Below are 13,691 nucleotides of genomic sequence, written 5' to 3'. Positions count from 1 at the left end.
GGGGGCGGGGGCGGGATGGAAGGGAGTGGAAGGGTGGGATCTGGGAGGGAAAGTGCCTTTCAGGGTGTGAGAGCCTACAGGAAGTGAGAGGCAAAATCCTGACATCTCCTCTGAGTCCAGTAAGAGCCTCAGTGTGTCACTGAGCGGTGGTACCAATGCACACGCAGCCACACAGAATACGTGCACACACTTCCACCCATCCAGGTGCACAGAAATGCACTCACTCGTGTGTATACACGTACACATATGTAAAATATGTACACATAAACAAACAAGTATCCATGGGCTGATACCTAGAGCTGATGTACAGAGGTGGGTTCCTAGCAAGCACATGGCCATTGCCCGGGTAGAAGTTTTTGGCCCATATTTATACATGGTCTAGGAATACACCTGCTGGTGTCCAATATACACCTGCATGCCCCAGCTGGTGGGCTTTGCTCCTAGCCAGTGCAGGGACATTGTTTCCAGGGCTGGGGACATACCTGCCTGCCCCCTCCTTTCCGTGGAGGCCACCAGGGAGAACTGGGGCTGAAGTGGGTGGATTGATTGTATGCGGGTGGAAAGACTGGGGTCAAAGCAGCCCTTTCCTCTCCCCAGAGATAGCTGTGGCTGGCTGACTCTGGGCTCAGACACACATAGGCTGCTACACCTGTCTCCATCCCTCCCTCTCTCCCGCCTACCCTGCCCCTTCCCAGGTGTACCTCCTGGGGGTGGAGCAGGCCCAGGGAAGGATGGGGCAGACTTTCCAAAACTGATTTCTCAGAGATCTGGGTAAGTCCTGGGCCATTACAATTTGCTCCTTGAGCTTGCTTCTAAATGCAGCCTCTCCCAGAGATACCCACTCTGGAGGTGGAGTGGGTCTCCCTCCAGTCTGGAATTCTCCCCATCCATAGATATGGTGTGGGTTGCTGTGAGGACATTTGGGAAGATTTCAGGTTGCAATAATAGAAGACTCTGGGTCCGCAGAAAAGCAGAGATTCACTGTGGGTGCTCAGACGCACACATCTTATTCTGAAGAGAGGATTCAGATCCACCGCTCCAGACTCAGGTTTTGGCTACAAGGGAATGGGGTGAGGAGAGGAGTGCTGTGCAGGGGGGAAGCAGTGAGCACAAGCCTCCCCCCTCCTCAACTCTGCCAGGGGATGGGGTATAAACGCCAGCAACCTTTTAGGGATTAGCAGCCACCAGAAGATTCCTCCCAGGCCCCACTGCCACGCAAGCACAGGGGTGGTGGGAAGCGCCATCCCGGCTGTGCTCAGCCTCCCGGTGGTGGCCAGAAGACCTGGACTGCTGGCACCCCAGGAACAGCAATTACAGCGCAGAGGGGAGGGAGACCCCTGTGGGTAAGATGGAAGGAATCCAGAGAAGAGAGGGACCCATTGGTATTTAAAATTCGGCAATGACCACTGCGAGAGCGGTCTAGGGCCCTGACAGAGGTCAACTGATTCTGGCAGAAAGGCCCACAGTTGTGCCATCCGATGAAGCCAACGCAGTGGGGAACTTGACCGATAAAGCTCTCCTGCTGCTGCGCGTCTGCATGGGGCTGGAGTGAGGCGGCCATTGAGTCCCAATATCATCCGCGCTGAATATGATGTAGATACTGAAGAAAACTAAAGCAAGTGCCGGCAGCCACCTCAGCAGGTCCCTCCCTGCCCAACACCCCCCTCCCCCCACCCCCCGCCACGTCCATGTGCAGGACTTGTCCATTTGGTAGGGTAGAGGCAATTCAGAAGATGACACTCCCAGAAATTTAAAAATAATAATAACATAATCGCTAGTTACTGAGAGCCAACGTCGCACATTGCTAGTAGCCATTTGACACAATTTACTTTATTCCACCTCACACACTTCTTTGAGGCGGGTAGTATCATCCCCATTTTACAGATAAGAAAAATGAGGTCCAAGGTCACGCCAAACCACATTAAACCTTACACTGTAATTATATGTCATAAAATTCCAGGACGATTCCCACGGCGCACTATCAAGTTTCCGCAGTAAGGAAACTTCAGCACAAGGTAGGGAGAGGCATGGATTTGGGTTAAGGACTATTCTCTCTCTTCTGGAATCTTAAGTAGGACTAGTCCGCAGCCCTCACCCTCACCCTCCCCTCCTCCCTCAAGCTAGTAACTCACGACCGAATTCCTGCTCTCAAACCCCACTCCAGCCGGCTGGGTCTCAGGTTAGGCTCCTAGGAGGCTCCGATCTTTTCCCCGTTATGATGAACCCCTGCACCCACCATCAGCAGTGCCCACCCTCACGACCTCCTCTCCCCCCTGAGCCCAGGCTGGGTCAGCTGACGCAGCCCTCCCAGGGCGTCTCGTCCTTCGGTTTTACTCCAGCCCGGCTGCAGCTGCCTGGGCCCCAGCGCGGTCCGCGGAGGGCGCGTCGCAGATGCACTTCCGGTCAGCGCAGCGACGGCTGTAGGCCCGGACTGCCCAAGGCCAGTCGAGTCGGGCTGGAGATCGGGGCGCATCTGGGGCTCGCCCTCCCTCTAGAAACCGCGAAACCCCAATTCTGCTGGTCCGGCGCGGGGCATGGGTCCTGCCCACCGGCTCCGTTGGCCACGCCGAGGGGAAGGCCGCCCCGGCAGCTTACTCGCGCCGGGATCCTGGCCATGGACGGGGACCTGCGCTCCGGCCGCAGGCTCCGACGCTCCGCGACAGCCCGCCCGGGTTCTCTCAAGCGACTGTCTTTGTACAGTTTCGATTTGTGTCTAGGCCGGGTTCGCTTTACTTTCGGTCATTTCCTATGGGCTTCCCGGCCCCGGGGGTCCTCCTGGCCCTCTGCTCCAGGGTTTCCGTTTTCGCTCCGGAGGCTGCCCTCCTGCGGCCAACCCCTCTGGCTGCGCGGACCCGGCCTTCGCTGAGAGTGTGCCGGGGGCGTCCCTTTGGCTCTCTGCCCTCCGTCTCCTTTGGTCGCCAGCCCGGCTCCCAAGTTTGCTCCCCAGACTTCCTCGCTCCGCTGTTCTGAGCGAGGCCGGGGCGTTTCGACCTTCCGCTCCCCTCCCGGGGCAGGCGCGTGGAGACCAGCGCTGACCTTGGAGGCGGCCACGCTCCCCCCCTCCCCTCACCGTGTTCCCCTGTCACCCCCGGCCCCCCCTTGACTCCGGGGTTACCAAGTCGTGGCCGCTGGGGGAGCGCCCCCTCCCCTGGCGGTAACGCGCACAGGCTTTCAATCTGGGCTGCGCAAACCGTGTCTCGGAGCGGCCGGGCCTGGGGTCAAACCAGGAAGGAGGAGGGGTGGACCTCAAGGCTGTGGAGACCCGACTTTATTTGTATTGTTTCAACTTGTCCTGAACGGTTAGACGAGGTGCGCGCTCGCGCACACCCGCTACGGGGATCCCAAACTCTCGCTGGCTCGGCTGCCCGGCTCTGCTCGGCCCGCCCGCTCGGCGCCCTGAGCGGCCCTGGCTGGCCCGGAGGCCCTGGCGTCCGAGGGCTGCGGCGTCTGCCTCCTCGGTGCCTGGCTGGGGCGGACCTGGCTCGCGAAGGGCCGCCACCTGCATTTTCCCGGACTAGGTGAGCGCCTTCTGAAATTCCCGATGCGGGATCGTTTTTTGGGGGCGAGAGAAAAAGTTGCAGCCGCAGCAGCAGGCCTGCCCCCTGCCGCCTCTTCCCACAATAAAGACCCACCTTTAGGGCGCAGACTTTTGCCCGCCTCCCCTTTCCTTCTTTTCTGGAGATATTTGGCCAATTCGCTTTCCTAGGCACAGCTGTGGTTTCCCGCTCGGGTTAACTGTCTACTTGGAATTTCTTTAAAACTAGCGCAGTCAACTTGCCCTCGATCTACGTCTTTTCTGGGCGGCGCCCACCCAGGCCCTGCAGAGCTTCCAGAAGGGCGCGGCCGGCAAGGCGGGCGCGACAGTGGCCGAGGCCGGGCTGGGACGCGGTCGTCGATCCTTTGCTCGATATCCCCTGCCTCCTCCCTCAGCAGATTGAGCTCTGGCCTTCACTGCTAGTCTCCCAACTTCAGGCTGGGCTCAAATGCACTGTTCTCAGCCGGCGGAAACCAAGAGCTCCTTCGGGAATGGGGACGCAGATCCCACCCCTGCAAGGACGGCCGAACCCTGTTCCATGCTCATCGGGCCTCGGTTTCTTATCTGTTCTCCAAAATGCCCTCACAGGGCCGACCTCATTGGAGGTGCAGAGTGCGAAGTCTAGCGTTTGTGGCTTTGGGGACTGGCGCGGTAGTGAGGGGCCCTGGGTGCTGGGTGAGTGTAGGGCAAGTGGGGTTTGAAGGATATAGCCTGCTCTACACTACTTTCATTCAGCTAAAGTGAACAGAGTTCTCTTTCGGGGATAGAACCGTTGGGGGCCCTCGGACAGGTCAGGACCAGGGGATTCGAGGTGGGGGAGATTCTGAGTGTTCTGTGCACCCCACGTGCAAACTTGGGTCCCAAATAGAAGCGGCCACGAGCTGAAAGTAACCAGAGATGCGCGGGGTTCTGGGGAGGCGCCACCACAGCTGACTCCTGCCTGCCCTGAGAAGAGGACGCCTCTGCCCCCAGTCGTGGCCGGGTCGCCATGGGGCATGATCACTTTCCTTTCTCCAGGACAACCGGTCCCCAGATTGCTCCCTCTCTGGGCTCCCCTACCTCCTAGGTTACCCCCGAAGAGCCGCCTGAGTTTGAATTTGGCCCACCAATCCAAGCAAGTCAAGACCCGCCTGGAGAGGCCAGGGAACAGTGGCCCTCCCTCCCACTTCTTGGGGTGGAGAGGGGACCCCTCCCCTAGAGACCCTCTAGAGCCAGAGTGTTGATGATCATTGCTTTAAATTAAAAGTCCCCTTTTTTCTTTCCGTCTAAGCCCCAACTTAGTTTCAGAGAATGAAGCGTGAAAGCTCTTTTATGGAGATTACCGATGCTTCATTTATTCCCGCAAATGGCAAACACGGTCCCGCAAAGCCCGAGCAAGCGAGCTCCTTGTCCCGGATTCTCAGCCGTCTCCGTGTTCACAAGCTCACTTGGCTGTGAGACGGCCTCGTCGGGGAAAGACCCTGCAGTGGGCTTACCTAAGGAAAGGAAGAGCTGTTTGCTGGGGCTGCAGACAGCAAGCTCCCCCTGGCTGGGGTCAAGACCTAGCTACAGACCTCTGACTTCAGAGTTGAGGGATGTGAGACCAGGGGAAGGGGGGTGTCTAGAGTATCACCCTTGAGGACCCGAACTTGTAGTGTACTGCAGGAGAGAGCCAGGAGACCCAGTACCCCCTCCTGACCTCATTCACTTTCTCATTCCAGCCCTACAGTAGCCCTCCCTGACCCTGCTTGGCCAAGAGCTTGTGTCCACAGTGACAGCTCTCTGGCCACAGTTTTATTTTGATGTATATACACAGCCTTCAAGGGCAGGCACTCCCCTCTGGAAAGGGTGGGTTGTTTTGGAAGTGGATCCATAGCCTTTCTACCTTTGGTGTCCAAAACTCTTCTAGTGGCCTGGTGGTTGCCTCCTCCATAATCAGGGACTCTTTGGTCATTTCACAAAGAGGCAGTTGGAAGGAAGTGAAATGACCTCGGGGTGGCAGGGGGGGAGGGAATGATAGAGGGTTCTTATTCTTTTGAGACAGAGCAGGGAAGTTTGAAGAGGAAAAAGTATAAACTACTAGAAGGAGAATTTCCCAAGTTCAGGCTTAAATTCCTTTGTGACACTGTGTTATTAACTGCAACACAGTGGTGGCCCCATATTCCAGCTATCCCACACTGGGGGCCCCTCCAACACAAAGGCTATTGTTTGCAAAGGGAGTGGATAACCAGGAGGGACCACCAGCCCTTCTTTCTCTCACCTTATCCAGCTCACAGGTTGCAGGGAAAGTGGAAGTTAGCTCTGCTTTTGTTTTAGAGGGGTTTGTTTTTCTTAAGGCGCTATCTTATGGAAGTGTGTGTGCAGGACTTGCTCTGGGGTATCAACACAGACCAGCCTGGAAATAATGCAGTTTCCCTTATTAGATGGCTAGTGACTTGTCTATAGCTTGCAAGGGAGTCAAGCCCATGTAGTTGTTCTTTCTGCCTTTAATAGATGATGACTCTTTCACCACAAAGGTCCTCAGTGGCCAAGAGGGGCAGTCTAAACGGATCTTTGAGAGCTAGGTCACCCCGCAGAGCCTGGGGAGGTTCCTCTGATGCAGTGAGGGAAGGCAGGGCTAGCTGGGTGGGGACGGGGTGCAACAGGAAGTAGATGTGATAACACCGCACCAAGTCAGGGAAGGAGGAAAGAAAGGCTTGCTTCTTGCATGAACAGTTGCCTACTTTCATTAATTACTCAGTCATTTTAATGTGAAAGCAAACACCAAAATGCTCTAGTGCCCATTCTGGATTGATGGCCTGCAAAATTAGAGGAGGAGGGGATCAAAGAGAGAGTAGAAGTGTTCCGGAGTCTTCAAGCTTTCTTTCAAATCTAGAGGGTTGTTTTTGGTTGTTGTTTCTACCCCCTCCCCCTACCAAATGCCTGTAATCATGGTCAGAGAATTGAAAACTTAAAAGTATTCCTTCACGAGCAGAGGTGGGATTCTAATGATGACAAACATTGGAGGGAAAACCTCTGTTGTGTCCTGATCAGTTATTCAGTCGCTCAACCTGACTTGAGTCAAGTGCCTGTGATGCCCTAAGGTGGGCACAAGTGGGCTGCACTCCCAGTGTTCCAGGTTTCCATGTACGTGTGGTACAGCCCAGATTCCCAGATTAGCCAAATGAATTCCTGAAGGCTGGCTGTTTGGAATATTGTAAACGCAATCGGAGCCCATCTCTTAATTTTAATAAGGTCAGAGGCAATACCTGTGGGACTGTTTCTGGTTGGTTAACTTAGCTGAATTTATGATCTGTGAAATAGAAAAGAAAGGCAGGTTTAGATGCACTTACCTTAGTTTATTATGTCAGTTGCTTCAGGAAAAAAAAATTATTTCCCTACTTTTACCACATAGATCTGTTCGGGTTAGTAGAGTAAGCCACAGATTTACAGAATTTAGATATTATATTCTATTTTCCTTGATACTTTCCCTCCTCATCCTTGTATTTGTTCTCAGGGGCTATCTACACACGTGCCTGAATTTTTTTTTTTTTTGCGGTACGCGGGCCTCTCACTGTTGTGGCCTCTCCCGTTGCGTAGCACAGGCTCCGGACGCGCAGGCTCAGCGGCCATGGCTCACGGGCCCAGCCGCTCCGCGGCGTGTGGGATCTTCCCGGACCGGGGCACGAACCCGTGTCCCCTGCATCGGCAGGCGGACTCTCAACCACTGCGCCACCAGGGAAGCCTGTGCCTGAATTGTTGGTGGGTTTTCCTGAGAAATATGGCTGTACGGAGCAGTCTCAAGTAGTTTTCAGAAGTGTAGACTTGAATTTGGAACAGGGCATTTAGAGCTGGGATCAAGGGTGACTCCTGGCATTCTGGACATCATATGAAATGTATGAAGCTAGAGGGGCATTGCTGAAACGATTCCAGGTCTGTTTTGGGGCAATATTCTTCAGAGTTATTATTAGGAAAAATACCTTCTTCAACCTAAGCATCACATTTCTGTATGGGCAAAACTTGGGCAGAAATTTGAAACATCCGACTGGGGCCATTTTACGTTAAATTGCTTGCGGTAAGTTCACCATTGCAGGCCTAGCCCTTGAAGTTTACATTCTTGGAATTCTAGGACTCTTCCTGGGATTCTTTGAGGAACAGTCTATACATGTAAACCAGTTTAAGTAAAAATGACACAGTGAATGAAATAAGAGTTGGTTGAAGTCAAACAGCAAAATGTGGTTGTTTGAAGTGCTTCCTCACCTTGTCTAGACCAGACTATGGCAGGTCTAGAGCAGGCCTGCGGCCAATCCTCCGGCAAAGTGTACCATATGTCCCCCGCTGCCTAGAGTTGGATAGGGTGTAGGTAAGGGGCAGACTGGGGGGACTGATACCCCAGAACTCCCTTTTAAAATCAAGTGAATTTACCTCTAATGAATACCTTTCATAAAATCCCAGGATGTTGACTCCCAGGGGAGGAATTCAGAGCCGGCCTTTGAGTGGAAAAGATGACTCATTTCTTGTTGGTTGTTCCTTTTAGGTCCCTCACAAATGTGCACACCTTTCCTTCTAGGTTAAAGTGCTTACGTAGAGGCTGCACATGAACTGCTTCAAACTAAGGGAGAGTCCCTCTTTTCTTAATTTCTACAGTTAAGGACTTTATAAAAGAGATGGATCTGTGTACTTTTCCTTGGAAACCCTAGACGGTGAGCTGTCAGCCCCTCTGTGGGGCGGAGATGCACAGAGGTGGGATACCAATGATCAGACTAAGTCCCAGAACCACCCAGGATAAAGATGAAGAAAGCCTCTTGGATGTTCTGACTCAATATCCTTGGCATCAGGACAAACAAGTCATCATAATCCTGTGCAGTTTTTCTAAACTTATCTGGAGTCTCAGCTCTGACATTCAGAGAGGCAGATGCCAGAGTGAAAATGGAAGTTTATGCCACTGTTTGACTACCCAGGCTGTTATTTATTTATTTTCCTCTTTGGGACGAGTGAAGGGATGTAAGAGGAGAGAATTTCTGGGAATCTTCCATGGTAGATATAAGGCTGATCTTTCTTATAAAAATGGAGTTTGCTGTTTAATAAATAAAACTCCACATGTCAGTCTGGGAAATGTGATGTTTCTCTGAATGGATAAAAGATTGATGAGGCGTTGGATCGTGGGCTGTGTCGGGTGCAGCTTCGTTCTGTTTCTAGATTCACGTTCGTTTAGAAGAAGGCAGGTCTCCTCGCTCAGGTAGCTCAGGGTTCTGGTTAGGCCTTGCCTGTGGGCAAGCTTCAGCTTCAGAGGCCTTCGTGGGCCCAACGAGATGTGCAGACTTCAGGCTCTGGGTCATTTTTTTCTGGTCTTCAGAGTGCCTATCCATACTCTCCAGTTGAGGTGGAAGGAAATGGAGACTAACAATTTTAGGGGAAAGGGGTGGAGGGTGCCCTTGAGCTTACAGTGCTCAGTTTAGACTGTTTTCTTTCCATCACTTCTTGTGTCTGAATGGTGGGAACTTTCTATCTGGAAGAGAATTATTTCTGTGCACAATTGTCAGCCCTGCCAGGAAAGTTATGGCTGCCCTGTAAAAGGGGACTGACTGCCTGTCTCCCTTTGTCCTAGGTTGGGAAGGCCTCCTGGTCAATAAATACATATTAATCATGTAAAAGGATTGACATGCAAATGAAGGGCACCACTGACAAGCCCTGGATGGCAGAGGAGAAACCCTCTGCAGCCGTGGTCCCGGCTGGAGGAGGCCAGGGCTGCACCAGGCTCTTCGCTGTGTGCTTTCTAGAGGGTTAAACATCCTTTTCCAATAATTATGTGAAAGAGTTCATTGAACTGGAGGTGGCTTTGGGATATTTTGCTTGCAATCCTTCTTAGCTCTGCCCAGTCTCCAGATTTTTTTATTTTAAGTCTGATAATAGGCAAGCCACCCTTTGGATCGCCGTGTCTCTTGGCCCAACTGTAAGTCTCCAAAGGTACTTTGTTCTTCTGATCAAAGAAAAGTTGAACCAAACAGAAAAAAATGGTTAAAAGCTTAGCTGAATTTTTTGAAGAATGCGTGATGTTGCAGGAATAATTATTAGTTGCCATTATGAATTACTGCTTATAAAATAGCATGTTGCATATCGTTATAGCTTTCTTTACAGAGCAAAGACACTACAAAATAACCTTGGTATAGGCAGGACTAGGTTTGATTCATATTTTTCTACGTGCGTGACACCTGTGGGTATATACAGCCCACACAATGATTTTTCGGTTACATATGACCACTGGAGAATATGATTTGTCGTCAAGGCATATATTGAAATATTTTGCTGTGAAGACAAAACAAAAATGCTTTGTTATATGTTCCCAGCAGTTATCTGAGGTGGATATAGTTGCTTTATCCTTTATGAATCATTAGAATACAAGAAAATATTTTAACTCCTCTGGTAAACTAAGTTGTTCTATATAATGAAATAGAAGTGAAGGGAATTATTCGAGCCAGTGGATGGTCTAACTTTGATCTTACTTTAGGGGTATATGATGTCTTAAGAGGTGGATAATTGGTATTTAGACACTTTAGGCTTAGACTTATGCCTCTAGGTACTTGCCAGCTGAGACGCATGCATTCAGTAACTTTGGAATTGGACCACAAGCTGATTTTGGTAATATTCCTGCTCAGGTTTGTAGGTGTCAAACTGGGCCCTAGTTTAGTAAAGATGATGGACGTCTGGGGTTCTGGCAGGTCAAGCCCTAGGAATAGTTCCTGAGGTCGTGTGTGCGTGGGCCTGGTGGCTCTTTTTCTTTTGTGGTCTGTGTCTAATCTTATCTAACGCTCTGCAACTGAATAACAGATCCAGCCACAGCAACTGGGGGTGGGTAGGTGGGGCGGAAGTGGGAACATAAACTGTCTTCCTCTCCTGGTTGGAAGCACTAACCGTGATGCCCTGTGAGTTAAATGTATCTGAGGATAACTGTGGGACCCCGGTCTTTGTGTATCTGGGGCTATATTAGCGCTGACCAAGATAGCGATTTGCCAAAACAGTTGCATTTTCCTTTTAAGTAAATTCACGAGGATGTTTTTGGATGGAGGCTTGTTGGCTGTGAAAATCAATACCCGGTTCAAAATCAAGCACTAGGTCTCCTAAATTCTCACTACAGACATAGTCCGCTTAATGCACTTTGCTAATGTTTATCTAGATTCTAAATGAATCAAATATTGCCTAGAATTCAAAACTAGTAAACATGTTGTCTCCTGAATTACTCTGTGTGTGTGTGTGTTGTGCATGTGTAAAGGAGAAAGTAGCTACTGCCAGAGATAAATTATTTAACACGATTTTCCTGTATTGTGAAGAAGCAGGCTGAGCCTCATTTTTTGGATTATGATTTGTATTATGAAATGCTTATCAAATGTTTTCCAAAGATTAGTTTAATTTTAATTAAATAAACCTTTCTCAAGAGGGGGCTCCCAACTATTTCTTGTACCCAGAGGCTAACGTACTTGTTGTTTTTAATTATTTTCTGCTGTTACCCAAACTGCTTGGGGTACTCCCACCCAATTAAATCAAAGGCACAGGTTCCTTATACACAATATGTTTAATATTTAATTTTAATTAAATTAATTAAATTGTTTATTTAATTTCATGTGCATTATTGTGCATAGAATAATGCAAAATTCATGATCTTAAGCATTAGGGTTGGGAGGTGAATCAGAGAGCTTTCAAACAAGCTAATTACAGAGCTTAGAGGAAACTTCCCTTTCATTCTGAGGGGAGACCTCCTGACATAACCTGAACTTTCTCTCGCTGTGTTCCGTGGCCGGAGCTGCTGTGGATTTGGAGTTGTTGGCCTCTTTAGTCCTCTTGATCTTGCTTTGCAGTTTGCAGCTCAGCAGCTGCTCAGCAGAGGAAAGTGTATGTGCGGGCATGTACTTGCTGTTGTCATGGCTCATGCGCAAGTGACATTTTCTACTTTGCTGAACAAGGAGCCACCAGCACAGAGCTCCTGGGGAAGGACCATTTTCTACCAAAAAGACACAGGCAAAAGTTCAGTCAAGTCTTTCCCACTCAGGAAAGGCCCGTTCTAATGGCTTTGAGCTGCCTGATATATATAGGCCAGTGCTTAAAAATGCGGAGGCATGTGGAGGGGTTCACCTTTTGATTGGAAGCAGCTCCTTAAGTATGGGGGGAGGCGCCCACCGGCCTGGCTCAGTTTCCATTACAGTTTGCATCTTCAGGGCATGGTTTTTCAGGCATGTTTTTATCTGTACAGTGCTAGGTTTAACTGTCTCTCACTAGAATGCTTAGCTCTTAAGAAATCTGTCTTAACAGACATAGAATTTAGAGACCAATAAAAGCCCGAAGAATGCTTAGTTTGCTTTGCCATCTCTCCCATCTGACTTTTCTCTAAAACAATGAACTCTGGAGCAAAGAGTCTGAAGCGCCTGAGTTGAAGGAACCCTCTGAATTTTGAGGCATTTTATTGTCTCCCTTCCCTACTTTCCTGACTTCTAAATAATGACACTATTACTATCGTGGCCTGGCACTTGGGACATCTGAGCCAAATCTTCCAAAGCTGACCTCATGAAGTCACTAAACTTCTTTTCGTTTGGGGGTTTTGCACATCTGGGCCACGGTTGACTATTTACGCTTATCACCACAGTATAAATATTTTTTTGTGGGTTGGGGGGATAGTTTCTTTCTGAAAGCCTTCTGCTTATGGAGACTTGTAACTGTACTTAGTGAAATATAAACTTTAATGTGATTAGCTCAGCTACTGAGAAAAAGGAGAGAAAACAACTAATGGAAAGAAGGAAGAAAGAGAGAAAGAAAGAAAGAAGAGAGAAACTACTGTTCCTAGGTGAGACCGTTTGCCTTTTCAGTAGCCACCTTACGTGAGGATGAAGCTGCTAAAAATAAACTGTCCCTTCGTTGTTGGTGTTTGCTTTTTTTCCCCTAAAGCTGGTTTTGTTTCAGTAGATTAAGTATTATCATAAAAGTAGCTGATGATGCAGTAAATTAAAAATCAGTTTGTGGAATATTTTTTGAAAACCATTTCGCTTCTATGGCATTTACCCAGTTGGGGCAAACAAAAGCATTTGTCAGGAGGAATTTTTGCTTTAAATAAGGGTTCAGGAAATGCTAAGAAGCACAGTTAGCCAGAATGGGGGAAAAAAGAGTAAAGAACTGAAAACAGGACCCAGAATTTGGAGAGAGATTAATGTTGCCCTGCTACACAAAGAAGAAATAATTCATCCTTCATTTATGTTGCACTTCGGTGAGCTTAAAAACATTTTTAGTATAAAACATAAGCCCTTGTAGCTGCAAGAAATGTATCTGAGGACAGATGCAGTTGAATTTGTGGGGCACTGCTGTGTCACTACGTTTAGCATCAAATTATGAATTAAACAAGAAGAATGAATAGCAAATTAGGATTCGCCTAAGCTTAGCTTTGTGCAGTGGGACAATGAAAATTTATTTGAATTCTATTCCTTGATGAGGTTACAGATTTTCTCCCAACAGAAGATACACGTTAATACTGTGGAGACAATTATCAGAAGTTCATTTTCTGTGCACATCTTAGAAACCTTTTCAGGGAAACAGAAAACTCCTGTGCAGATTTGGATTTTAGAAAAACCCTTACTCTGTAACACTTACTCTGTAATGTAACATATTCTGTGGCACTCCAATGTAGGAATAATTTGTTAAAAGTATTTTGAAGGATGGTATTAGAAATAAGGAAGCTGAGTTGTATGTATGTGTATGTGTGTGTGGGAAGACAACTGCTAGAGTTTGGCTTTAGGAGTTCTCCAGCAGGCTGAGAAATGACGGGCTTCTTACAGCTGGGCTGTTTGTAAAAAAAAAAAAAAAAAAAAAAAAGACAAAAACCCCCATGATTTCCAAAGCTGACTTTGCTTTTAAAAGTACAGTCAACTGTTTCTCCTCATCTAACTGGAACCGGGAAATAATGTGCTGCTACCCTCACTAATGCCTTCACCACATGCTGAAATTGGGGTGAAGAAAGGAAAGGTTGCTGGAAAGTTAACAAGAGAGCAGACGCACAGACAAGTTAGATATGCTGGGAGGAATTTCTTGCGTGGCTGGATGTGAGAAAACTTTTTAAGCCCTTAATGGAACCCATGTGCATCATCATTCCAAGCTTATTTAAGAGACTAAATAGATAGACATATAAAAAGACATAAAAATATCACCTGGGCACACACTT

This window comes from Lipotes vexillifer, unplaced genomic scaffold, assembly GCF_000442215.2.
Source record: "Lipotes vexillifer unplaced genomic scaffold, Lipotes_vexillifer_v1.1 scaffold3, whole genome shotgun sequence".
Lineage (NCBI taxonomy): Eukaryota > Metazoa > Chordata > Mammalia > Artiodactyla > Lipotidae > Lipotes > Lipotes vexillifer.
The sequence above is the reverse complement of the archived record's forward strand: the minus strand, read 5'-3'. Positions refer to the sequence as shown.